The sequence below is a fragment of the Lontra canadensis genome, unplaced genomic scaffold (genome assembly GCF_010015895.1).
Source record: "Lontra canadensis isolate GAN:19392208 unplaced genomic scaffold, GSC_riverotter_1.0 scaffold8, whole genome shotgun sequence".
Classification (NCBI taxonomy): domain Eukaryota; kingdom Metazoa; phylum Chordata; class Mammalia; order Carnivora; family Mustelidae; genus Lontra; species Lontra canadensis.
Window position 1 is genome coordinate 2,916,201 of NW_022631002.1, and position 25,468 is coordinate 2,941,668.

The window sequence follows — 25,468 nt, forward strand, 5'->3', positions numbered from 1 at the left end:
AAGCCCTCGGGCAAAGAAACACAGTACAGGCATGTGGGACACTGGCATGGCTTGAATAGTGAGGGTGAGGGGTGTGGATGGGCACAGAGAACCGAAGGTCACTTAAGCAGAAAGGAATGGAGACAGACCCAAACCTAGGTGAACTTACACGTTCCTACCCCTCACCCCACTGCCTCACTTATCACATATGAAACCTGGTGTGTTTGGCGTAGAGCCCCCTCTCCAAACCATGCTTCGGTTTCTGTTCACGCATTATCAATTCAAGTGAATGTCCATGAAAGCTTCCTGGTTTCTTACAAGAGACACGTATTTTGTTTGGAGAGATTTCTCATATGCTACATTGCAAATACTCCAACCCCAGAGGCTAATGTTACCCTTAAAGTGGCTGTAACCAAATTCCACTGGGAATATCCAAGCTATACCCAATTTCACTAGACGTCTATGCCAAAACATACTTTACCCTCTAAAAATTAAGACTTTGGTGTAAAAGAGGGCTGCAGAGAATAGTTTTTACTGAGTGACTGCATGGATATTGGGTTGGGCTGAACATTACTCATACAGATGTGCGCGGAGTAGCTCCAGATCTCCTAACGTACTCATGACTTCAGGCAATTTCTTCTCTGAAAGTAGACAATCTGACCGAGAATTGAGAGAGAATCAACCAATGTCAGCAATAAAGATATTACAGATCGAGGGATGGATGCAAAAATAGTTCAAACTCATTTATCCAGGGAAATAGGATAGTGGTACACTGCTGTTTGTTTTTACAGTGAGATTATTTTACATTTTTCAGACGACATAACATTTCTCATATACAAAGGATCAATTTAGCTCATAGAAGAACTTACCCTCAACACCTTTTTGATATTAAAAAGCTCAAAAGGGCTTTCTGCATCTTCAAAGTAATACAGACCCACACACTGATTTTGCTGATGTCACATAGAGCTGATATGTAACCCCCCACATATTTATATAGTGGTTTCCCAGATTTTTCATTTAACAACAATTCTTCCTGTGAAGGCTTGTGTACAACTTCAATATGTGAAGCCAATAACTATGAATCCATTTTGATAGAAATTGGGTGAGGAGTTCTGGTTACAACTTCTATTTTCCCTCTCCCCAGCATAGTGTTTGCTCATGTACCTCCATGCAACCTCAAGTACTGAATAAACCAGCATGAAAACCACTAATCGAGACCAAATTCTACACCTGACCCATGAGAAAAGTAAGACTAAAAGATGTAAGGTCATTTGGGTAACACAAGAGAGCAAGTCTGCAGGCTGAATCAGAATCCAGTTCTCTCAACTCTGGGCTGTCCTCTGGATCCATGGGTAAACCAGAACACTCAGCAGAGATTCCAGAATGGCTATGCCTTAGCAGTAGGGCTAAAAGTACCCTAGAGGCAAAGCTATTCTAGACCTTCCCTAACAAAGATTAAAGAAAGTCTCAAAAGGATCAAGCTGACTTTCAAGTAACTTAACCTCCTGCCAAAATAAATTTCAACCCTCTTTAAAGGAAGACAACCAAATCCAACAACTCAATAACAAGCGTTTGTAATGTTTGGCTTCCAATCAAAAATTACTAGACATGTGAAAAGCAGTAAAATGTGACCTCTAACTGGAATTAAAATCAGTCAAAAGAAACAGAGCCAAAGAGTGACAGCAATGTTAGAATTAGCATGGAAGGACTTTAAGCTGCTTTCATAGATACGCTAAAGGATTTAAAGAAAAACGTGAACGTAATGGAGAAAGAATCAGAAGGCATGAGAAAGGACCGAATAGGAAGTTTAGAGTGGAGAACACCATTTGTAAGGTGAAATTTCCACTGGGTGGGCTTCTAGAGACTACCTGCTGCAGAAGAAGAGATCAGGGAACCTGTGGGCATACCATATGACAGGGCAGACCATATAAGCCAAAACAGTTCCCTGTGACAACATGAAACAGAATGACGTGCATGTAATTGAAGCCCCAGAAGGAGAAAATGAAAAGAGAGAGAAATTTATTGAAGAAATAATGGCCAAAGTTTTTCCAAATTTGATGAAAACCATAAACCCACTCATCCAAGAAGATGAATGAAACTAAAGTCAGATAAACACAAAGAAACCCACACCAAGACACGTTGTGATGAAATTGCTGAAAACCAGCGATATAAAGGATAAAACTGAAAATCCAGAAGGAAGAAGACAGTGAGCTCAGCGGAGCTCCACGTGAGGGTTCCCGCAGACTTCTCATCAAGAGAGGGAGCCATCATGGCTGTAGGAAGCTGGCGAAGAAGGAAGCCAATCTAGATTAGGAAGCCATGGTCAAGCTTTGGATAGAAAGGCATTCCACCCTCAGTGATCTATGCCAGCAAAGTGTGCCTCATGTACTGCCTCTGTACCCATGAGATTCACCACCCCCCACGGTAGATCAGATCATTGCCCATCACATGTTTATTCCCTCCTGAGCCCCAGCCTCCACAGGAGCTTGACTTTATTTTTTTTAAAGATTTTATTTATGTATTTGACAGACAGAGATCACAAGTAGGCAGAGAGGCAGGCAGAGAGAGAGGGGGAAGCAGGCTCCCCACGGAGCAGAGAGCCCGACACGGGGCCAATATGGGGCTCTATCCCAGGACCCTGGGATCATGATCTGAGCTGAAGGCAGAGGCTTTAACCCACTGAGCCACCCAGGCGCTCTGGGAGCTTGACTTTAATCTGGGCCACGCAGCTTGCTCCGGCCAAGAGATTAAGCAGACATTACACCAGCAAAGGCATGATATGTGCTCACACAATTGGGTTTTCCTTCTTGCAGTCCTGCCTTTGCCCATGAGTCAAACATGTCCTAGCCAAGCCTGGCACAGCTGAGCCCACCCTGTATCAGACCAACCTAGTCCAGTCTCAGCCGGCCTCAGAGATGCATGAGCAAGAAATAAATGCTCATTCTTCCATGCCATCGTTCAGCCTCCTTTCCTTGAAAACTCGCTCTGAAATGTGTGTGAGTGTCCATTCTGTTGTCCAGATGTGTAACGTAAAGCAGACCGCTTAGCCACTCTGGGTCTCAGTTTTCCTCTTCTGTAAAACAGGGATATCGGATTGAATCAGGGGATTCTGGTATTTGCCTTCAACATAAAAGCCGTCTTTCACGATTTTCCCACCCAAAGCACATTTGGGAAAGGTCTCCTTTACATGAGAAGACTAACTTTGTTAAATTATAATTGGATAATACGAATTAGGAAGCCAAATAAAGGCGTATATGACTAGGAGTAAAATGGGCTCGAAGACATGAAATCTTATCCCACTGAGGGATGTTTAGTTAGCACAGGCAAAAAAATAAAAAAATAAATCCCAAGGCAGGGAGCAGTTTCCAAAGGATCGTGTCAAATAAAGAAATGAGCCCCAGGACCCTCAAGGCCATCTCCCAAAGATTGGTGTCAGAGATTTTCTCCGACATTTATGTCTGCAAGCTCAACTCAGCCTAGCCGTGTTTGGAGAGGGGTTCCTGCCTTCTCCAGAAACAGGGAGCAGCTCTGGGCAGGAAGAAAGGCAGTGACAAGACGACCTCTTCACCTCTTCTGGGTCTCGCTCTCCTGAAATGTGGGCCAACCTCCGAGCCCATGAATTTGTGTTTTCTTTGCCGCCATTAGTTTGTTTTTAAAATGTCGTCCATTACTCTCTGAATTCTTGAGATTGTCATTTCTCTGCCCAATGTTGACTCCCTGCTTCCACGTAGCAGCTGTCTCTGTGCGGGTCCCCCGGAAGGCAGAACCTAAGACAAGGATTGACATCGTTTGAGAGGGATCCCAGGAAGCGAAAGTCAGCTGGTGGGGAAGTAAGTCAGGAAAGGGGAAGAGACAATAGAAGTACATCCTCCAAGGAACCAGGCGCAACACACTTCAGAGTTGTCCTGTGGAAGGATGGGCAGTCTGGGGAAGTCACCCGCCAGATCCCACCCCTGGCCAATCAAGGGCTCCTCCTGGACAGACTACATCGTGGCATTTCTGGGCCGCCCTTCGTGTACACCAACAGAGCTCCCTGAGTGCTGGAGAAAGCTGTTGGGGGAGGTGAGAAGGGATGCAGAGGGCCGAGGGGGAAGGTGCTCAGGCCATGCAGCAGGGCTGGGGGTGGACGGTGTGCCGGCCACTCACCACTGCTAGGGATTGACGCGAGCCAGACCCCGCATACGCTACTCGTAGGCATGATGTCATTGATGTTCTTCGCTAATTCCGTGCAACAGGCATTAGTGTTCTCATCTCCAGCCTCATGAGCACCAGGCTTCTCGTCCTTCCTTTTGGCCATGACTCTGGAAGGTCTGTCAGCTCTGACCTCTGACCTCGGGCACACCTCAGCCTCATATAAAGCGCCACCTGCTCTCGGTGTTCTCAGAGCATGCGTGGGTGCTCTCACGCTTAATCCCAGAGCCGTGGAAAACCCGGGTCCCCCGCTGCCTGACCCCATGCTGCCCCTGTTCTCAGAGGCCCTGCAGATGTGTGCAGTTGGAGGGTGGGGTGGGCCTGCGTCGGAAAACATAATTCTGCGAAGGATGCCATAAGGACTCTGTCAAGAATACCAGCCTCATGTGACCCGTGCCCAGGGAGCAGGGAAGGCAACCGTCATGCCTCCTGGGACAAGGCTAAATCCTCCTCTGACCGCATTTAAGAAGAGGCTTTCAGGAAGAACAAAGGGTTCGCGGGCTGGACGACCAGCACAATCCTGGCTTGGCTGGTGAGGGTAATTCCAGGACAGGCCATGATTAAACTGCTTATGGTTTTGGCTTTGAACCCACAGAGCTCAAGGCAAAAGGAGAATGATCTAAGCGCCAGGCCCATGTGAAACCTTCAAAAAGGGACCCGAAGGATGTGGCAAAGCCCACCCGTCCCCCAAGCCATCTGTCCTAACTGCCCCCAGGGGCCTCACAGCTGAGGAGAAGGGAGGACCTGGGAGTCAGTGAGACCTGAGTTCCAGTCACTAAGTAGCTGTTTTCCCAAGGCTTCAATAGCAAAGACCCCAAACCGGGGGAAGTGGGGGAGAGGAGTGGGGGGAGAAGGCACTTGAAAGAACAGAAATGTGTCCTCCCAGTCTGGAGGCCCCAAGTCCGCAGTCCGGGTGTGAACAGGGCCACGCTCCCTCCTGCCTCTTCCAGCCTCTGGTGTTGCCGGCCACTCTCGGTGGCCTGGCTTGCGGACACACGCCTGTCTGCCTCTTTCTGCACCTGATTTCCCTCTTCTCATAAGGGTGCCAGTCATGGGGTCCGGGCCTGCTCCGGTCCAGTATGACCTCACCTTAACTGAATTACATCTGCTCACACCCCATGTCCAAACAAAGTGACACACCAGCACCGGGGGTTAGGAGTGGAACACATCTTTATGGAGGACACAGTCCAACTTCGGGCTGACCTCCTGACTTCTCTAGACCAAGGTTCCACGGCCAGTGTCTAGGGCACCAGCGCTGGTCTGCTTAGACATGTTTACGGCAATGTGACCTGCCCGTGCCACCCGCCGTACCCAGACTGTCTCCGGGGAAGGACCAGATCTTTCTATTTCCAGTTCCTCGTGGTGGATCGGAAGCCCTAGCACCCAAGCCTAGGTGCTCAGCATTCACTGCCTATACCCCGCCTCGTGCTTGCTGCTTGGCGAGATGAGCCGCCGAGCTGGCTGCCCTAGAGCGCTGGCAGACCTGTGTCTTCCCCCACACCGGAGCTGCCGACCCCAGGGACCTTCACCCTGAGCCACCCTCCCCTGGAAACCAGCCTGCCAATAATTCCGAGCTCTCTTCCCACTCCCCATCTTTCCTGCGGAAATTAATTCAGACTTGTCAGGGACTTTCAAAGTCAGGAAACTTTGGCTCCAGAAACAGGTTAGAAAAGCCTACAAACTGGGCCGCGACCAGACCTCAGGACAGAATTTGTGGCCCAGATCTGACCTCAAGAAGCATCCTGTCGAGAAGCAGAAACTAAACCTCTCTTCAAGGAGCCAGCTGTTTTGTACACCATGACACGGGGGGGGGGACGGCAACAGAAAGTCACAGACAGCCCAACTCTTAACTACAGGGAGCAAACTGAGGGTTACAGGAGGGGACGTGGGCGTGGGGATGGGGTGGCCGGGGGATGGGCATTGAGGAGGCCCGTGATGGAATGAGCACTGGGGGTTCTGTGCAACTGACGAACCACTGAATACCTCTGAAACTAACAACGCACTCTATGTTAACTAATTGAATTTAAGTAAAATTTAAAAATACCCACCCCCCAAAACACACACACACACAAATGGGCAAATGATCTGAAGAGATCTCTCTCCAAAGAAGACGCAGGAATGGCCAGTCAGCACAGGAGAAGATGCTCCACATCATTAGTCGCTAGGGGAACGGCCAACCACATCACAGTGAAATCACTAACCCCGGATGCCCACTAGAGTGTCGGGCGTCAGAAAGACAGGTAGTAACAGGTGTCGGAGAAGACGGGGAGAAGTCGGAACCCCGCACACTGTTGGTGAGAGTGCAGAATGGGGCGGCCACTCTGGAGAACAATCCAGAAGCTCTTCAGTGACACACCACGTTCCCATCTGACTCGGCAGTCCTACCCTCCAGTGTGTCTACCCGAGAGAAATGAAAACACATGTTCACAAGAGAGCCTGTCCACAGATGTTCACAGCAGCATAATTTATGCCTTTCGTGGCTCATATCTGTAGCCCAGAGTGGAAACAGCCCAAATGTCCACCAGCCGACGGACGGACAGACTGAATGCCACACGTCCACACCAGGGAGTACCACTCAGCTGTAAAAAGGGATAAAGTACGGATACTTGCTACGGGATAGACGACCTCTGAAAACACTGTTCACTGAGTCAAGAAGCCAGTTACAAAGGCCACGTGTCGGAGTGTTCCGTGGGCAGGGAATGCTCAACCAGGCAAACCCAGGCAGACGGAGAGTGGACTCGTGGCGATGCGGGGGATAGGGGAAGGGCAAGAAGGGAGGGTGACCGTGCGTGGGCATGGGGCTTCTTTTTGGGGTGGTACAAATATTCTAAAACCAGTGGTGGTGAGGACTCCGAAATTCTGCGAATTTACTAAAAACCACTGAGTTGTGCACTTGAAATGAACAAATCGTATGGTGCGTAAATGATACCTCCATAAAGATGTTCCCACAGACACACACACACACGCAGCAATCACATTGGAAATGTTCATGGAGCATGATTCCTGTTCTTCCAGCAGACCGGAGACAGGGTTGGTCAGGAGAACTGAGTGACAAGTATAGAACACCTCTCCAACTCAGACACACCTGGACCCTAATCCCTCCTCTGGGTATGAGTCACATCAACCTAGGTGAGCAGCTTTGCTTCTCGGCTCTTTCCTTCTCCTCCTTTATAAAATAGACGCTGACGGTGCCTCGCTCCTATGGCTGCTGTGAAGGTCAAACGTGATCAAGCGTAAGCACCGGCCACAGGGCCTTGACACATGCCAGGGCTGCCTCCGTGTCCCCTGGTGACTCCTGATGCTGCCAACCACAGGGCAAAGTCCACTCAGGACCCAAAGGGAAGTGTATTCTGAAGGTTATAGCCTGGAAAGTCAGGAGTTGGGTGGAGGGGATACCCTGATCCTACGGTATTTGGGATGAGGTTGAAAGAAGCTACAGTCCCTATGTTTTTCCTGACACAGAGATGGCTCCCACTCCCCAAATTAAAGAAGGTGAGAGAGATCCTTCTGAGTTCAAGGACTTCCACGAAGAAAAATGACAAAAGACAGGGGCCATTTCCCTCCAACTTCAAAAGGCCGCCACTGAGTAGGGCCTGGTGCTACCAGGGTCTCCCACCCAACCCCCACCTCTGCTTGGAGGGAAAAAAAAAAAAAAAAAAACGCTTGGACAGGATCCATCTTTAACTCACTTGCTGTGTCTGAGGCCCAGACACACGCTGTTTAGACAGCCTGTTTCGGTGGGTGGTCAGGCCGGGAGACCCGCGTGCAGAGTTTACAGAAGGTCCTGGCACAAATGAACTGTTGACGACCAATTGGAAGGGCTCAGTGAAATCACAACATGTAAAATATGAAAAGGGGGCCCTTTTCCGTGGGGGGGTGGTGTGGGATGGGGGAAAAAGGAAAGAAAGGCCCATTTGGAAAGAATTCAAGCAGCCACAATAAGGCAACGCACAGAAGTCTGGCCGTCAGACACATGCGCCCTCCCTCCCCGCTAACACACACAGGCTTTTTTTTTCAAGTTTCATAGATTTAAATAGTTTTTCTGCATCAAATACAAGAAACAGACCGACATTTTCTCATCCCCTGTTATGTGGCAGGCTAATATTTGGCTATTTACGCTCCATTGGAGACCATTTCTGGGAGAACACGGCCCCTTTCCAGGTTGGTGGCCGCCCGCCGGGCCACCCGCACCCACCTTGACCGCCAGGGCTTGGCGAAGTCTGAGTGAGGAGGGGCCGCCCCGGCACTGGTTTGGGCACGAAAGCCCGGCCAGGGCCCTGGAACAGCTTTCATCCAGCCTGAGGACGAGGACGCATGCTGCAGCCCCGCCCACGGGGGAAAGATGAGGGAGCGCTCTCTTCGTGGGCCCGAGCGCCGGGCACCGGTCCCCAAGTGCTGTGGGCGCTGAACCCCACAGTCTGCTCCCAGCAGCTTTGGATTCTGCTCCCCCCACAACAAAGTCCCACTGTCATTCCCAGAAGCTCTTTTGTTTCTCACTGGGCACCTCACCGTTCCTTTCACGGGCATCCAAGAATAACGTGGAGCTCTATTTTGTGTTTTCAAAAAGGGGTTAAGAGCGTCCGGTTGACATTTCCTTTCGGGACTTCTCTGTTCTACGCCGAAGTCAGTTTGGGGGGTCTGTGGATACGCACACAAAGTCTCCTGTGGATAAGCTGTTGTGAGTTCCCAGAGGTGGGCAGGGTGAGGAGCTGTCCAGGGGCACAGGTGGCCAGCAGTTCCGACAGGCTGACCGTGACCGTGGGCCTTCTCCCCGCACCCTCACACACAGGGAGCGCGCATCTGCTGGCATCTCCCCAGGAGCGGAAAGCGTGTCCTGAAGCTGCCCGTCTGCAGGGTTACTAGCTCTGGCCAAATTGCATGTCGCAAGCGTGCTGGGAGCGACAGTCTCACCACGGTGTTGTCCCACCGCGGATGAGCCTGAAGGGGTGACTGGTGACTCCGTTACCCGTCTCCTATCTGCCTGGGAGAACGCACACCTTTCAGCAGGGTATTAACGTCCGGTTGCGTCCTCTGCGAACCGCCCGTGCGTTCCCTTGCCTGCTTTTCTGTTAGGTCTTCCTCCAATGTATGCATTTGTTTTAAAGGCTTTTACAAACCTGTGGGATCGCAATACTGACAAACGCCGTGCTCCTGCAGGCCACGGGAGCACTCGCGGGCAGGACGGCTGCTGTAGGTGGCCGTGTGATGGGAGCCATCAGGGAGGATGGGAACACCTCCTTCCAGTCTAGTTGGTGGCTCTGCGGGCTCCCCCCTCCCCACCGCCATCTTCTCAATGGTGCATTTGTCAAGGAGAAAAGAATTATTTTGTGTTTTAATTGTAAAGCCTCAGACCCCTTTAAGGTGCGTCCTGTCGGTCTGGGGTGGCCACCGATGGATGCCGGCGTGGCCAGCGCCGTCCTGTGACAGACACAGACTCCAGGTGGGGCCTGGAGGCCGTGGGGGACCTGCCCGAACTGGCCCGAGAGGGTGTCTACTCATCAAACAACACCGAGAACCCTGGGTCCGCAGCCCAAGCTATTGCCTTGGAGATTATTTGGTGGAGAGAAGGTTCCGGTTCCATCAGATTCTGTTAGGTCTCCTTTGGCGCATCCTAACCCGCCCTGCAAGCCGCTCTGTGACGGGGCTGTCCTCGGGATGGCCAGGTTCTACCGTTCTTGGGTCCAGGCCGGCAGATGAGACTGGACTCTGCTGGGAGCCCCGCGCCCACCTGCGTGCTGAGAGCTGTCATGTCTCTGCCTTTCACCGCCCTGCCCCCGCACCCCATCCCCACCCCGCCATGTCCACCTGTCTCTGCAGTGGGCAGTGTCCCCATGTACAGATGCTCTGGAGCTCAGGAGGCAACAAGTCTTCACCGACGTCCCACAGCTGGGATTTAAACAAAGCAGATGCCAGAGCAAGTGCACTTTCTCTGTCCCAGAACTTCCCAGATGCAGGGGGTCTGCTCCCAGGGGCGTGGCAGGCTGGAGATTTTGGGGGTGTGTAGAGAGCACATCTTTGTGTCCACAGTTGCAGGTCTCTCCTAACGTGAGTCAGGGAGGCGTAAGCAGGCAGGAGCTTCTCCCACAGCTCAGGCAAGGCTAACGGGGCCGCGCGGGCTGGCTGGGGTCAGTCGCCACACACCTGGGTCCCAGCCCACCCCTGCCCTGGCGGTCCTGGTGGCCCTGTGGCCTCGGGCCCCTGCCGCACTTGCCCCGCAGCCCTGGTGACCCAGCTCAGCGGGCTGCTGCCCGAGTCTCATGCCTCCGGGGAGAATGGTGCCCACGCACGCTCCGGGAATCTCAGCCAAGAGGACGGTGTCCCTGCTTACAGAAAGATGACACTATCTTAACCGAGATGTTGCTGTTCAAAGGGTTTTCTGTTTGGAGAAACATGGGAGCAGGATTTTGTAGATGTGGAAATAGTGGCCCAGTGGTACCCGACGTCCTCACGGATGCTCGCAGATTCCAGAGCAGGGTTCTCCGCCCTGGGTGTGCTCTAGTGCCCGGGGGGGCTTTCTGGTTGCTCAGTGCCGGGGCCCCACATCACAAGCAGAATTGCCGGGCGCTCAGCCCAGGTCAGGAGGACGCAGGGTCCCAGCTGACCTGTGCACAGTGCTTTCCTAGTGCAGGTGCAGAGCAAGGGCTCCGTGTGGCAGAAAGACCACGAGGCTCTTGCACAGCTTGTTGGGAAGGTGTGTTTGAACATAAAGGCAGTGGAGGGCTGGCATCTTGGGCAGCAGCGGGGACTCTGGGGGCCCAGATCCGGTGGTGGAGATGGCGTGAGCCTGACGGTGACCCGAAGCCATATGGTGTCATTGAGGAAAAATGCATGTAACTAAAAATTAACTATTTTCAAGTGAAAGATTCAGGGGCATTTAGTGCATTTACAGCCTGGTGTAACTGTCACCAGTATCTGATTCCAGAACATTCCCATCACCCCAGAAGGAAACCTGTCCCCACTAGCAACAAATCCCATCACTGCCCTCCTGGCCCCCGGCAACTGCCAGCCTCCTTCCCGTCTCTGCACACATACCTGTTTTGGACTTTCCTGTGGGTGGAAGACATGGTACGTCGGCGTCCACGGCTGCCCTGTGTCTCTCGGCTGATGTTTCCCAGGTTCACCCACGTCCGGCAGGTGTTGGAGCCTCGTTCCTCCTCCGGCTCAGTGATACTCCACCGTGTGCGCAGACCAGGTGTCTCTTCTCCACGTATGCACTGATGCACGTGTGGGTTGTCTCCAACTTCGGGCTGCTGTAGGCAATGCCGTGAGCGTCTGTGTAAGTGTCCGTGTGGGCATGGGTTTGCGTTTCTCTTGGGCAGGTACCAGGAGGAACCCCGTGACCCAGAATTCCACAAACCAAACTCACGTTCCTTCAACAGCGACACTCACAGCTAACACTGGTTTTTGAGGAGGTACCATGTACGGGGCAGTTTCTAGACCCTTCCTTGTTCCCCCTGATTTAATCCTAAGTGACCCTGGGAAGCTGGTGTCCAGGAACTCCCGGCTTGCCCACAGGGATGGCGCACGAGGCACAGGGCAGGGAGGGCCACAGGCAGCCTGGGGAGCCCCTGCGGACACTCCACACCTCACCCTCTACCCTCCCGCTGACTTCTTGCCTGCCTCCGTCCACAGAAGCAGGGTTGCTGTTGATGGAGAGGGGAGAGAGCAGCTTCCGAGGGCCCACACCAGGCGGGAGAAGGTAGGGGAGCCGACGTCCAGGCAGACACATGACAAGTGTGGTAGAATGGGGGTTGGAGAAACTTCTGGAAACATGGCACCAGCTTGGGTCAGTTTGGACAGGGCCTGAAACTGTGGGTGGTCTGCAGAGTGGAGAAGAGGGGAAGGGGGACACCTGCCAATGTGCAAGGCACAGAAGACCACAAGGCACAGAAGCACCCCTGCATCCTCAGCTCGCCCGTCCGGGGACATCACCGGGCTCCTGGCCTGGGCGGATCTGCCACCATTGGCAGGAAGCTTCTCCTCTCCTTCTCCCTGTCAGGCCCTGAGGATTGTCCCCAGCCTGTCCCATCCAGCCTCGTCTTGCAGAAGAGGAGTTGGAGACCACGGACACATGGTGGGCTGTGCCCGGACGACGTGTCGATGGTGAGCGGCCTCCCCCGGGGCCTCAGCACAAGCTTGTCCACTCCAGCAGCTCACCGAGGACAAGAGAAGAGGAGAAAGCTGATGGCCGGGCCTGGGAGAGCGCAGAGAGACAAAGGGCCAGGGAAGGTGGCGGAGGAAGCCCGGCCAAGGAGCTAAGATTCAAACGGGGTCAGGGAACCCAGCGTGGCCCCCCCTCTGCCACCTCTCGGTCCCGGGCAGACCTCGCACACGCCAGCCTTGTCACCTGTTACGGGAGGTGGCTGGCCGGGAGGCTGTCTAAGAACATCTCCAGCTCTGAAGGACACTGCGTAGGAACGCGCTCACCTCGCCTCCCCCTGATGCCCCACAAGCGCCAGTTCTGGGGTCCAAGGTCGCCTCCGAGCTGCGCAACTTCCTGACCTGATGAGTCTCCTTTCCCTTCTTCGAAAAACATGGATGACGGATGCAGCCAGCTCCTGCAGGAACCGTGAGCCTTCCGTGCACCCGGCGTCACGGGCTCGACCAGTGCCAGCTTTGGTCACCACCGTTTGGCCACCAGAAGAAATCCTGAACCTGAGCCGGGGCCCCCAGCTCTCCAGATCTAAGTGGAGGAGGAGGCGTTAGAGAAGAGGGGGACAGGAGGAAGGAGAGGGGGAGGAGGGGGCCGAGAAGGAAGACGCTGGTTCGAGAGTGTGAGAAAGTGGCCCTAGGGTCTCCAGTCCTCATTGCAAATGCAGGCTTTAATGACACATATGGGGCTTGCAAAGAAAAATTTGAACCCCCAAGAGGGTCATGACCTCAGAATATGTTTTTAAATACACAGAGGAAATTCCCAATTTGATGCCGCTGGATGGGTCGTTTTTTTGTTCTTTCCCCTCGCTAAAATCTGGTGCGTGACCTTCAGCCAAAAAGCCATGCTACCTTGACACTCTGCATTTAACATTAGAGGAGGGGCCTGGCTGACGTTGCTGCTGTGGTGAGAGCCTCGCTGGGACGGACACGGTCACGGTCACACCAGACGCACCTTCGGGTCCGTTAGGAAGGGGCGGGGGGAGCGGGGTAGGAGGCAGAGACGAGAGCTGAGCCCGTGGGCAACTCCCAACCCGAACCAGGGGGATGCCGTGTGTTGTTTTCTATCAGAAAACACATGCCAGGTTCAGCATCTGACTTAGGAACAGGGTGTAACCTGGGCCACCAAGCCTGGTGGTCGGTTTCCTGGGCAACGGAACCAGCCGTGACCACACCGCGCTCCTACAGCCACTTAATCAGGCCCCCACATCATTTGTGCCGCTTTAATCAACAAACATTTTTTTTGTTGCAACCATTTTTATGGAAAAATTTTTTTTTCCAAAATGACTTGCACATTTCTCAGAGGGCTTGGGACATACTTTGAATTTCTCCAGATGCCACGGCTGTGAGCGTGGGTCAGTGCGCTGGCTTCCACGGCCACTCGTCACTCATCCCACCGGGAGCAAAACAGACGAGATCCCTGCCCGCAAGGCACAGGCGCTCTGGAGAAAAGACACAGCAGGAAAACAAAACCCAAAAAATCCCGTGGTGCCAGTGTTAGGAGGAGTGAGATGCTTAGAGGCAGGATGGAGAAGCAGGTGTGGAACCACGGCAAGATCGGCCGCTGTCCTCCCAGTCTCTGGGGCTTTGCCTCTGTGTGAAATGGTCCAGCCTGCTGTCCCCTTGAGGTAATAGTTTTCCTTCTCCTGCGGTCATCCTTGAATAGGAATTTCTGAGCAAACAAAGGCCCAGTGCTGACTGCTTACTGGCCCCCAGGCCCTCACTGCGGGCTGCTGGCCTCTCCGGCTGCCCGTCCGTCTATCCGTCCGTCCGTCCATGTCAGTGTCTCCGGAAGCTGGAAGCACAGGCTGTGGGACCAGTGCTGACAGCCAGCATTAGGCCGCATAGGTTGGGTTTTGAACCCATGGTGACAGCTCCAGAAATTTTTCAATTTACTTTTTTTTTTTTTAAGATTTTATTTATTTGACAGAGAAAGAGATCACAAGTAGGCCGAGAGGCAGTCAGAGAAAGAGGGGGGAGCAGGCTCCCCACTGAGCAGAGAGCCCGATGCGGGGCTCGATCCCAGGACCCTGAGACCATGACCTGAGCCGAAGGCAGAGGCTCCAACCCACTGAGCCACCCAGGCGCCCTTTGATTTACTTTTGACACTTGGTTAGAATCGGGAAGAGAAGTTCCTGTCTGTTCGGGTGCAGCTCTATTTCTGCGGGATGCCGGCTGCGACAGGGTCCACGGACTTCTGACTTTGACGAGCTCGGCTGCATTAACGAGGAACCTCAAAAACTAGGTGGATGGCGGCGACTAGGAGGGCTTTCGTGGTGAAATGAGCGCGGTCTGTGAGTCTGTCCTGCCCCTCCTCCGACCACTGGCCGCCAGGCCCCGCAGAACTGACAGCGGGTGCTGAGGCCCCATGGTGCACGGGGGCCCGGAGCAGGCTGCCCCGCCCCGCTGCAGCTCCCAGGGGAGCCCCTCGCCCCATGCTTCAGCAGGTGGCCCGTGCGGGGGTCACGGTCACTGAGTGGCCTCGGCAAGCTACTCTCCTCTCTTTCCACCTGAGCGTCTCCATCACTAAGGCGGGGGTAGCTATAGCCTGTGCTTCGTGGGAGCGCCGAGGGGGTGAATGAGCGGCCCGTGTCCCATCAGCGGCCCGGGGCAGAAGTGCACAGTAACTGTTATCTCTCCTCCTATCACCCCGGTCCAGAGTGGGAGAACCCGGCGCAGCCCCATGGATCAGGACACACCCACGAGGAATGACTCCCACGGCCTCACGCTCCATCTTGCATTAGAATCACCTCGTGATCTTGGACATGCCCAGTGCTCCAGCCGGCGCACACCCACTGCCAGCTAGACGCCAGGGTGTGGGATCCAGGCCACGGGTGATCCCTGTGTGTGGCCCACTGGGGGAGCCTGGGGAGATGGGGCGCAGAGGCTCTCAGAGGTGGGTCCCCAGGACTGGCCACATCAGCATCACCTGGGAGCCTGCTAGAAGTGCAGATTCTGAATCAGAAACTCTCAGAGTGGGGCCCAGTCGTCTGCCCATTAACACATCCCCCCCCACATACCCCAGAGATTCTGATAGCACCAGAGTCTCAGAGCTGCTGATCTAGAAGGTTCTAAGAAGAAGAAAACACAGCCTTTTTCAGGTTCAACTAGTAACTGTTTTCACAGCATGTGTTTTGGAGCACGGCAAGGTGTCGTGGCGCACCCCATCATCACTCCCACCCCGTGGGTCCTGGGAAGGACGTGAGGCCAGCTGGCAGGGGGATGCCAGGCCGGCTCTCCCTCCCACCATGAACCATCGCGGATTCCACCAACGACACCCCGGGGCACCTCCCCGCCCCGCAGGAAGCCGAGCACGTCCCAGCCGTTTCTCTCCCGTCTGGACTCTGCTCCAGGGATGATAAAGGCAGCCCTTGGCTCGAGGAGGCCCCGCTGCTAATTAGATCCAGATGCAGCCTAACGGGCCCGCGGGCCGCCTGGCTGGGCCTGGCAGGCACTTGAGCCCCCGACTGCCCAGGAGAGATGCCTCTGCGCAGGGCGGCAGCACGGGCACCCCAGGCCCTCCCGTCCACAGGTGCGGATGGTGACTGTAGTGTGCCGAGGGCCACCACGGGGAGGGGACAGGAGCACCTGCCGAGTGAGAGAGGACGCAGCTTAGAACAACTCTGGGTGCTAGAGCCCTAGCAGGGGTGCAGGAGCACTGTGGGGGCCGCCGAGGGTTCACTGGGAGGCCCTTCTCCCGCCAGCTCTTCTCTGAGCCCACCACCTCCGCTAGCCTCTGAACCCTCCCGAAGGGGTCTGTCCCACAGGCCCAGCTGCTTCCCTGGAAACCATCGGGGGAGTGGGGCCCACACTGGACTGGATGGCCTGTTCGGGTCTCTGCAGGGCCTTTCCCTCCCCTGGGGCTTGCTCAGGGATGAAAGGAGTGTGTTCTCCCCTGTTCCTGAGAACTTTCTAGACCAGTAGTTCTCCAACTGCGCCTCCTTCAGAATCACCCAGAAGTCCTGTTAATGCGCAGGTGGCCAGCCCCACTCGCAGAGCTTCTGATTCAGAGCCTGCATTTCTAGCAAGCTCCCAGGTGCTGCTGTTGCTGCCAGGCCAGGGACCCGGCTCAGAGAGCCTCTACCTGGATTAACCCGGGGGCCCCAGCTGGGTCACACCCAGAAATCAGCAGAGAAGTCCTCAGTGTTCCCCTATGCCCGACCTTCCTTCCCAGAAACTAGGAAAGGGTGGGCTTTGGGGGTGGCCACCTGTGTTCCAGATGAGTAAACTCGGGTTCGGAAAGCTCAAGGACACACTTGGGGTCGCTTCTAGCCAGGCACCACCTGGTTTCAAACGGCTGCTGACCATACTAAGTTCTGTCCTCTGACCCCACCCTGCCTTGGTCTTGGAGGAAAGTCTTCCAGGAGCGAGGGCCGCTGCTTATTCTTGGGGGTCTGAGATGGGTGACCCTGACGGGTCCAGTGGGCCTCATCCAAACTGCGCTCGAACACCCGTGTCCCTCCTACCTCGTGGCTCTGCCTCTTCCATCACTGGCTTCCACGGTCGACACGTGGATCTGGCCCAGGCTGGCGGAAGGGCAAAGGGCTTGGAGCACGGTGGGGAGGTCTAGCCTGGACATGGCCTCTGTCATTTCTGCTCACATTCCGTGGATACCAGCCGGCTCGTGGCCTCACCGGATGGCAAGGGCTGCTGGGAAACGGGGTGAGGCTGGAAATGAGTTGGGAGCAGCTAGCTGACCCCCCCCCACCGCCACTCCAGCCAGGTGGCCTCCACCCCCAAAAGAAATGAAAACATTTGCACAGAAGACTTGTCACAAAACGTTCATGATGGCCTCAATCCTGAGAGCCCTGCCCTTGGAGGACCCCTCCCCCGCCTGAGGTCCCTCTGCACGGGGAGAAAGGGGCAAGCAGGGCTCTCGCCAGCCCCGCCGGAGGACGGGCCAAAGTCAACTCGCAGGCGGCACTGCTGGGCACGCCGGCTGGGGAGAACCTCAGGACAGCGCAGTGAGGGAAAGAAAGCAGAAGCGGGCGAGGACATCTGTATGATGCATCCCGGGAAAATCTGGAACAGGCAAAACCACTACCGAGCGAGGGGAAGCAGCTTGAGGCCGCCTGCGGCCAGGGCGTGGCAGGGCTGCCGAGGCGGGAGGGGCTTTCCAGGAGGCTGGAGCTGCGTCACAGCTAGTCGGGGAGCCGGTGGGGACACAGGAGGGTGCCTTGGACAGGAGTGTCAGGCGGCACCCTCGACGGGGACACGCTGTGCTGCCAGCAAATACTCCGCAGTCAATTTGATTCACAAAGAAAAGTACGTGTACATGTGTGTGTCGCGACCCTGCTTCAGGGGTAACTCTGTCCCCCCACCCACCCACGGGAAGCTCCCTGAACCTTCTCTGTCCCCCCTTCCCCGCCAGTGCCACGCCCCACATATCCCAGCTTGCTGGGCACGTCCTTCTGGAACGATCGTGGGATTTGAACTCTCTTAGACCTAGAGGCCCTCCAGACCGCCTGAGCTGGCAGTGTCCCCGCGTCTGGACACCTCCCAGACCTGTGAAATGGCGTGGGCGGGAGCCTGCCGGCAGCTGGCCCGCACCTGCTCCTCCAACCGGCTGGGCCCACCCCTGAGTCTCCAGCTCGGGGCAAGGGCACGCGCGCTGCACCACGTGCGTGCCCCCAACTGCCCTGGCCTCCGTTCTTCTCTGCGTCCTTCCTGACCTTTGGATTCAGCCCTTAGTTTCCTTGAATCCTGGCCTCCCAAATGCAGGCCTGCAGGTGCCACAACTGCTCATCTCATCCCAAGCCTCCTCGCAGGCCTGGCCAGGTTTCAGCCGTGGGAGGGGCTGTGTCCCCAGGCAGAAATCCAGTCACCGGTGGTGGGGGAGGGGTGCTAAAATGTATCTCACCTGGACCCCCCCCCCCAAAAAAAAAGGCTTACAGGGCCAATTGGATGGGTCTGAAACAGAACAGGATCCATGGAGATGAGCAGGAGGTCCGGGCCTGCGGGCGTCACCTTGCTTTGTCTGCACACCTGCTTCTCCTGGGGCTGGGAACCTCCCAGCTCTGTCGGAGTCCCGTGCTTCTGGCAGAGTCACCGCATCTCTTGTGACAGCTCCCCTTGGCTGGAGATTGTTGGGCCAAGGATGGGGACCTGCCCCATGCAGGCCAGTCATACAGTACTGATACCTGGCCAGCACCACGGGTTTAAGAGCCGGCCATGAGCCACGGGGGGGCCACAGAACCTCCCTGGGCCTTCTGCAGACCAGGAATGAGTGTGAGGCTCAGTCACTCCTCAGCAGCAGCTCCTGGGCACAGGTAGGGACAGGAGAGTGATCAGTTACCCTACTGGGAGAGAAGGGCAGTCTGTGGTGTGAAGGACCCTGGAGAGACCACGGAGAGAGCCACAGAGGTGGGTGTGGTGGCCTCCTCATCTGTGGTCCTGGGGAGCTTCTCCACGCTTCCTTGCTTCCTGTGGCTTCACCTTCCTTAACCAGAGAGATTTCAGGGTGACACGTTCAGGGTGGGTGCTCAGGGCCACCCTCAGAATGAAGCAGAAGTCAGGAGCCGGTCACGGACACCTGTCCTCCCAGAAGGGAGAAGGGGGCCCACATCCCAGGAAGACGAGAGGCCCTGAGCACGGTAGAGAGAGGTCAGCAAACAGGCATCCCCGGCGCAGGCCCAGCTCTCCTCGTCCGGCTCCCCTCCTCTGTTTCTCTCCCTCTGTGCTGCTCTGCAAGGACGTCTTCCATCAGAGCTGGGACCCGCCTGGGTCCCCTAGGACCAGCTCCTCCTCTCAAGACCCTTCATTTAGTTGCATACTTTTGCTGTACAAGGAAATAGTCACCCCTTTGTCAGATAAAGGCAGAGTCACACATTCCATGGAATAGGACGTGTCCTATCATTTGGGGGCCGCCTTTGAACCCACGACATAGTCTTCGACTATCGGAGCTGGGCAAGACCTTAGAGCGGCTTCCACCAACCCCCTTCCCGTTTACGAATTGGAAACAAGGGTGTAAAACAAGTCACTTATACAAGAAGTTGGGGTGCAGGTGCACGAGATCCAGGGTGGGGGCAAGCGCCCCAGTTAGGGCACCCCCAGAAAGGAAAAGATGGCTCAAAATGCTAGTCACAACAGTATTGGGAGCAGCGATAGCCCATCGGGTAGTTACTGAGCATTTACGTCGCTCAGTGCTGCACGAGAACAGAACGTGTCTTCCCGACAGAACTTACCTTCTCAGACTATGAAATATCCTGCATGTTCGATAGCAAAGGAAGGAAAGACAAAGTGGGGGACAGGCGGCTCAGGAGAGGGGTGGTCATAAACTCGGAAGCCCTCCCTGACAAGGGGTCGTGATTGAGTCGACCGGGAAGGAGGGGAGGGAGGAGCTTGCAGAGACCTGGGGAGAACGTTCCAGAGGGAACAGAATGTGCACAGCCCTGAAGCCAGTGTGAGCCTGGCACGCTGCGGGGTTGGCCAGGCCACACGGCCAGAGCAGAGAGGCGCCTGGGGTGTGACGGCAGGAACGGGAAGAAGCCGGGCACTGGGGGCCTGGTGGTCATGCTAAGCTTGGTGGCTTCATGGTGGGGTGTTCTGGGTGGATGTGTTCCAGCTTTTTATGTGAGCGTTCTGGCTCACATGGGAACAGAGCGTGGGGCAAGGGCAGAAGCAGGGAGAAGCTAGCAGGTATCGGGGTGAGGACAGAGGGGGACTTAGACCACCCAAGGCAACAGGGAGGTGGCAGAGGGGGCTGGGTCCGGGGCCAGTGGGATCCGCACCAGGACTGTGAATGTGGCATGTGAAGGACGGAAGAAGGAGGCGACCCCAGGGCTTTTGGCCTGAGCAACTGGCAGGAGAAGAGTCATGTATTCTCTTTGATATCCAGCTGTGGACAAAACAGTAAAGGCGCTTGCCTCTGGACTGTACAGCCCAGAGCGGGGGAAGCTCTTTTTAAAAAGACAAGAATTTTAAAAACGTGTGTGAATTATATTAAGTGCTTTTAAAGCAAACGGGGAAAATGCATCCCATGAAAATGTGAGCCCTTGGTGGGCAGGAGTGCCTTGCTATCCCCCCACACCCGCCCCCTGTGGCCCAGCACCCAGAAAGTGCCCAGCAACACAGCATCTGGTGGTCAGTAAATATTTGCTGGAAAACAAATGGAAGAGGACAGGCGAGGTCACAGTCACTGAGCCTACATGTGTGTCGGGGGCTGCGCACAGGGCTTTTGTATGCAGCATCTCAGGTCATCACCCCAACAGCCTTTGAGGACAGTGCTGGTGGGTATCCACATTTTATGGATCAGAAAATGGAGTCCCAAGAAGGCTAAAAATTTAGTCGAGGTCAGCTAACCAGCAAATGGTAGGGATGGAATTTAAATCCAGGCAGTCTGGCTTCAAGGACCCTGCTTTTAGCAGTCACATGATTCTGCCCCCACTTAACCTTCCTTACAGCCATCTGTCCTCTCAACCATCCTTTCAGCCATCCACCCAGCTACCCAGCTACCCACTGACCTTCCCAACTACCCACCCACCCACACAACCACCCACCCACACAACCACCCACCCAACCATCCACCCACCTACCCTACCATCTACCCATCTACCTACCTACCTACCCATCTATCCACCCACCCAGCTACCCAGCCATCCACCCACCTACCCAACCATCAATCTACCTACCCAACCATCTACCCATCCACCCACCCAGCTCTCCATCATCCATCCTTCCATCCATCCATCCATCCATCCATCCATCTGCCCACCCACACGGCCATCCACCCAGCTATCTACCTACCCAGCCATCCATCCACCCAGCTAACCACTCACCAGCTACCCACCCAACCATCCACTGAGCCATTCAATCAAACATCTACTCAACCATCCAGCCATCATCATTCCAAGCACTCATTGAGTACCAGCACCAGCTGTGTGCCAGGCACCAAAGATACGATAATGAACAAACCACACGTGCTCCTCGTGTTCATGGAAATTCCGGCCTACAGGAGGAGACCAACATGAAAGCTGAACCTAGGAGGATTAGTGGTACAAGCCAACAAGTATAAACAGAGACACATCTGTTGGTCGTGGAATTGGCTCCACCTGGAATGAGCTGTCATTGCACATGGAAGACAGAGCTTGGCCTGGAGTGGCTGAGAATATGCTCAGAAGTCCTGCCGTGACAGGGCTGACCCAGGAGCAAAATTGTGAAATCATGCAGCTTGTCCATAAACCTCTCTCTCTGTTTGGAAACTTCCTGCACCCATACCAGGGGTTCTCACGCTATCCTCTGAATGCCAGAGCCTCCCACTCAGGCTTCCTGAGCTCCAGAATTCTCTCTCCCTCCCAGCTTACTTGTCCCCTGTTCCAGGACCTCAAGTCCTTGCAAGTGTTGAACCCCGATCCCTGTTAATATGCTAATGATACCCCCGCCCACCGCATCAGAGGAGCCAAAGGGTTAGGACACTAGAAGCAGACCCTGGTCTTCAGAGAGTCTTGAAGGAAATGTATCAAATGGCAGAATTTATGGCCCTGTATGGGACAGCCCATATTTGACCAGCCAACCTCCATGACTCCTGCTTCAAGGGTTAGCCGCTTGGTTTCCTCTGGGATCTGTTCCTTCTCTCCTCTCACTCCATGAGCTCCAGGTGTGGGTGACACCAGCCCCCAGTTTCAGGGGTGAACACAGACCCAGACAACCCAAGTCATGGTGATTGCTTCAGAGATGTCACATGATCAGACCTGTACGAGTCACCACTGTGGTGTTGCTGGAACAGTGGAGAAATGACCACGTTCTTCACCCTTACCTGACCAGACTGGTATGTGTAAGTCCAGAGTTGCCAGAGGCCACTACACAGAGAAAATGAAACCAACCTAGAGCAGAGCAGAACAAAGGGAAGGGAGAGGGGCAAACATCACATTATCCAAGTGCCTGGATCCAACCATGCCTGAACTCCTGGGTTGGGGGACCTTCTACTATATGAGTGGCAAAGCCTCTAGTTTTTATTACTTAAACATGGAGTTTCTATCACTGAAAACTGAGTCTTGACTCCCATGACACAGGCTGACAACGAGTCAACCCCATTAGAACGTCATGTGCAGGTAGAATCCTGACGTCACTTCCTCCAAGACAGTTCTGTGGCTCCAGCCTCGCCTCTCCCAGGCAGGTGCGGCGATGCCGCTCTGCCTTGGGTAGTTGCATGGCCCGGGCCGAGACACGCCCCCTCTCTCCAGCTCCATTTCCTCGTCCATACAAGGGTGAGGCAGGGGCCTGGCCCCTACACTGACGGTGCTGTCCTCTCCTGAAGCTTCTCGATGACCCTGGGGCCCTTCCTTTTCTCAGTGAAGCCACAAGCATCTCACCGTATTTATTTAAACGAATGAAATGAGGTGACGTGCTGTGCACCGGTCAGCGTCGTCTCCCAGCGTCAAGGAGGGAAATGGGAACGGGAGGGATAAAACCAGTGTTAACGGGGAATTACTTCTGGGAGGCGGGATTTCAGACAATTTTAATTTCATTCCTCATGGCTTTTTGTTTAGCATTTTACCAGTTTTCTATCGCGAAGATATATCCCTTTTCTAATCAAACCCATCATGTATTTTATTTTAAAGGAGAGAAGGAATTAAAAACAGAAGTGACGCAGCCGTGGAAGCTGGCAGCGGGGAGGGGGTGGAGGAGACGTTCCTCAGGGCAGCGCCGCAGTGCTGGCGCGCTCTTTGTCCTTTGGAGTCTCAGTCCGTGGTACTTCGAATGGCCGTGCTCGTGGGGTTTCCTTGGTGAGACGTGGAAGGAAACGTGTCCTGGAAATGCACATCGCAGACCCTGAGTGGGCCGTTCCCAGGCTGTCCACAGCAGACACCGCGCTCTGATCTCCGCTCTCCTCCTGGGCAAAGCTGCGTGCTGCTTCTCAGAAGCCGCCCCGTGGGCTGAGTGGGTGTAGCGGATGAGACCTAATTGCCCCAGAGCCTCGGGGAGGGTGCCGGACTCCAGGGGCCCGTGCCCAGCTGGGGTGAGGTGGGGAGCCCCAGAGCTGAGAACAGTGGACCTGTTTTGTGGACTAGGGCAGAGCTCTCCGACTGGAATGAGAATCACCGATGGGCACCCCGCTTCTGACTCCGCAGGTCCGGGGGGCCTGAGAACCTGCATTTCTAACAAGTTTCCAGGGGATGGTGCCGCTCCGGGACCCCACTTTGACAATGACCAGAGCAGAGCAATAAAAACCCAGCATTTGTCACTGAGGTTGATAAGAAGCCAAAGGTTCTCGACATGAATCGCTTCCAACTTGAGCCCCCATCCCCATCCCCACCTCTGAGATTTTGACCCAGCGGGTTTGGGGTGGGTCAATGTGGGTGTTTCTTTGAAACCTCCTCAAGCATCCGAATGTGCAGGCAGAGCTGAAGGCCAGTGCTACAGACCTTCCCCGACGTTAGCTTTCTGTGCCCGTTGCCTCTTGCTCCTTAAAATGTCCATTTTCCTTTCTATTTATTATTTATTTGGGAGGGTGGTTTGTATTCGTTATAATTGTTCCTGGCTCCAGCTTGAGCTCCGAAGATGGGGCTTGGAGGTCGGCAGGTACTAATTACCCACTGAATGAGCCCTTTCTCTCATGAGGGACACGAAAGTCCTGAAGTGGATCTAGTAGGGTCTGCTGGCTCCCGTGGGGACTGCTGAGGTCACAGCCTTGAAGTCCGAAGGAGTGCAGTCTTGTCCATCTAGAATGTGCTGTTGGCTCCAAGAAGCAGGTGGACAAACCAGCCATATCAAAATCCTGATTATAACAAATGTAATGAAAGAGGGAGGGAGGGAAGGAGGGAGGGGAGAAGGAGGGTAGGAGGGAGGAAAGGAGGAAAGATCGGCAGGAGGAAGGAAGGAAGGAAGGAAGGAAGGACTTTGATTCTGAAGCCCAGGTGCTCTCCAGAAAACCAGGCCAGAGGGAGCCCTGCCTCCGAGTAGAGCCCGAACTCCAGGAGCCAGAGCCCCAGGTCCGAGCGGGAGCCTGTGCAGGAGGTCCCCAGAACATCATTCCTGGCTTGGGGGAAACGGACGGGGACCTGGGAACCCGTGGCCGCTGCAGGCCCCTGAAACCTCAGTATGTGGCTGGGGGCCGCTGGGCTTCTTGTGATGTTTTTGCGGAGCCCGGGGACCTGGGGGATTGAGATAGCTGAGTGAGGGGCTCTGGGCCCCGAGAGATGCTGCTGTCACTCCTCGTGGTCGCCCTGTAAGCTGCACGACTGCCGTGCGCCCCAAGTCCAAGCGGGCCACGATCTTCCTCAGGGAAGTGTGGCCAGACCAGGGCGGGCAGGGGTACAGGCTCGGCAAGGTCCACGGGACAGCCCCAAGGCCACACAGGATTGCACGGCTGTTTTTTAAAAGATACCAAGCTTTGCATAAGGGCCTTGGCTTGGCAGACCCCTCCTCCCGTGGGGCATCTCTGCAGGCAGTGGGGGAGGGGACTGCTCCGTCCCAATCAGTTTCTGCGATTGAGTCGTCTTTCTCTAAATAAGTAAATTAGCTCTAATACCCTTATTTGCTATCAACCTTATAAACCTAACGCAAACCAGATGGGCCTGGCTTCCCGAGCCCCCCACGCTGCACGGCCCAGCCTCCTGGGGTCGGCCCTAGGCTGACTGGCTGCCTTCGCCCCTGCACCCCTCCTCGTCCCTGCATAAACAGCCCCGAAAGGAGAGTGTGTTTGGATCGCTGCCCAAGCCAGAGGCTTCCTGGGGTCCTCCCAGGGCTTCCTGGGGAGCAGGCACAGGAGCCCCACAGCCATGACTCATTTTCAGGGTCAGCCCCAACCACACTTTTGGTTCCTCATCTCAGAATGTATTACCTTGCAGTAAGAAAGCACGGATGCGCTTTCTCCCTCATCATCAAAAGTGACGTTTTCACTCCTGGAACTTTAGAAAAGACAAATACCAAAAAAAAAAAAAGAGAGAGAGAGAGAGAGAGAGGAAGAAAGAAAGAAAAAAATGTAAAACCGCCTGTAACCTGCCTGCGGGGATGGTCAGCGCGCTGGGAACAGGCCCCCCAGGCTTTTATCCGGGGCAGAGGTCGGCACACTTCTCCTGTGGAAGGACGGTCGGGAATACCGGGGGTTCTGTGGGTGCTGTGGTCCCTGTCTGAGCTCGGCTGCCGTAGTGCGGAAGCGGCGTGGACCGCATGCCCGTGAGCGGATGGGCCACGAATCAATAAAACT